Source organism: Phyllostomus hastatus, unplaced genomic scaffold, assembly GCF_019186645.2.
Source record: "Phyllostomus hastatus isolate PE091 unplaced genomic scaffold, TTU_PhHast_1.1 phas_scaffold_78, whole genome shotgun sequence".
In the NCBI taxonomy this organism is placed as follows: domain Eukaryota; kingdom Metazoa; phylum Chordata; class Mammalia; order Chiroptera; family Phyllostomidae; genus Phyllostomus; species Phyllostomus hastatus.
Genome location: NW_025334041.1, coordinates 41,059,659 through 41,062,416, shown reverse-complemented (window position 1 = coordinate 41,062,416; position 2,758 = coordinate 41,059,659).

Here is a 2,758-nt window from a genome sequence, read left to right as displayed (position 1 = left end):
TTCAAAGACCTCAAATGTCTATGGCAAAAGCTTGGAAACTTGCATTTTTAAAAGAAAATTATTTATTCTCACTGAACTGTTGTCTTCATTTTATTATGAGAAACATGGGTTTCCAAAATGCATACTTTTGTTAAATTTTTAATCTGTAATTTAGACCTCTCTGAAATAAATCTGTGTTAAGAAACATGAAAAAAACATGAAATTACAAAATTAAAGAGCTAACCTGAATTATATTGATAATTACTTCAACTGTAAATGACTTATCAAATAAAAGGCATATATTTTCAGTCTAGATTAAAAAAATAAAAATAATCCAACTATATTTTTAAATGATACACTTAAAATGCAGCAAATATATAATTTGAGTAAAAATGAGCATACTATGGTGTGACCCTATCTTGCACTAAGCTGATTTAGAGAAAATAATACCCCAAAGATTTAAATGTTAAGAAGATTAAGTTCTTTAAGAACAATTACAGTACTAAGTGTGTGTACCTTTAAAACTTCTATATGTATGAGAAAAAAGTTGGGATAAATAAGTAAATAAATAAATACAAGGCATAGCTTGAGATTTTAACAACTTTATCTTAGGATTTGATAAAATGGACCAACAAGTGATAGTAAAAATATAAATAATTTGAAAAACATTATTAACAAGTAAGTTGACACTTATTGAATGTTACACAGAACAAATGCACACTTATTAGAATAGACTATAGAATTGGTACTAAGACATGTCTTAATAAATGGCTTGAAATCATTAACTTTATACCATCTGACCACTATGGTATTTAATTAGAAATGAATAGATATCTGATAATATATCTGAAAAAATCTCTAAGTATTTGGAAATTTATCACCATACCTATACATAAACCATGGAAATAAATAAATAAATAAATAAATACATAAAGCAATATGTTTTAAATGTCATAATTTCTATCAAACTGGAAGTTAACTATTTGGCAACTAATTAAACACAGAATAGAGTATTTAGATGTCAACTTTAGAAATGTGTCAGGGGCTACATAGCTTTGGAAAATTCTCCCAGGAAGGACCAGAGCCCCAAAAAGTGAAATGCACAGCTCACACCCAGGGAGACATTTAGTGAATACCCCGTGCCATCAGACATGATAGCGAATAAGGGTGGATTGTGGGGAAAGGCTGGTGAGCACACAGGAATTCTGAGTCCTGTTTCTACCTTACTTGTATATTTGTGTATTGAGAAGTTTCAGTTCCTGGAGGGGCCAAGCATCCACACACCCACACTTCCTAGTAGTTCAGGTAGGAGCGGCCCCAGCTTGTCTTGCAGAAAAACCTTTATTCCATTAAGTGTTTGGATGTAGTGAAAAGCTCATCCTTTCTAAAAGGATGTTGCATCAGTGACAAGGACTACTCCGACAACACCTGTGAACTGATGGCAACATTAAATAGAAAAATGATGTCACCATAGATGCCAATATAGACAAGTGACATCAAATATCTGTTGAACTATTTTGATGCAATCTGAGGTAAAAGAGGGATAAATGCTGAAACACTTGGAAGAAATAATTTTGCTCTCTTAATGGGAAAACAATAGCATACACACTTAATTTTTACTATGCTTCAGTCACTAAGAATCCCACATGTATTAACTTATTTAATTCTCATAAATTCATTTGATATATATTTATATGTATATAAAACTGTATATATATCAATTGATTACATATATATAATATCTCACTATAATTCGATTAAGGAAAGCAACAATTTATCAAGACAAATGTAATATTCCCTGAAGCTCGAATAGGAATTTGAAGCAGAAATTGATATGTATTTTGAAATAATAGAAACTGAATATAGCTATTTTGTAGATAAGTTTGTGCATAAGCTGTGGACATGACAAACATGCATACATGTGTGTGAAAACCTCATTAGGACTTCACTGATTCTCTAGGCTGGTGTGGCTTTGGTAGCACCTCCTCAGTTTTTTGTTTACCATGCCTGCTTTTCACATCCATGAGTCAAGTTGATTTTCAGCTTCCATCCATGATTTTCAATTGCCAAACCAACTCAGAAGATACTTTGAAGGTCCAAACTTCTCTGTTTGATGAGCAATGCTCTATTTTGTTTGCAGCTCTGCTCAGAAGCAGAGAAAGGAAGATGATTATAACCTGCACCACCACACAAGCATGCATGCACAAACTCAAATCAGTAAAAGAAAAAAAAAATAAAACAGGAAGATATAACTGTTTTTTCCTATATAGGATTGCAGACATAAAATTTTAAAAGGACCTAGGAAAATAAGAAATTCCTTTTATCTTTTTGTACTCTTCATGGGTCAAAGATCATATATCTAAAACAAAGAAGTCCAGAGAAACAATGGGAATAATTTATTTTTATAATAATTCAATCATATATCCATTTTTCCATGCAGAAATTATGATGTTTTCGATTTCATAAAATGTTTAGATGACATTTTTTTATATAAATAATTCAGAGGAAAGGAAAACACTTAAAAGTAGAATGTACCCTGCTTTTGTTCTTAGGGGTTGGGAGGTAATCGAACATAGAATAAACAGTTTTAGTGTGTTTCTATAATGTCATTCTTTAATAGCATTTTATGTAAGTAACACTCAAGCATGGCAACATAATAGCCCTGAGAAATACACAATTCAAACTGAGTGGAAAGTATTATTTTATGAGGTGAATAGACAAACACATTAGGCAGTGGAGTGAGGATGGCATTTTTCTTTTCTTATCTCAGAGCTAGTTC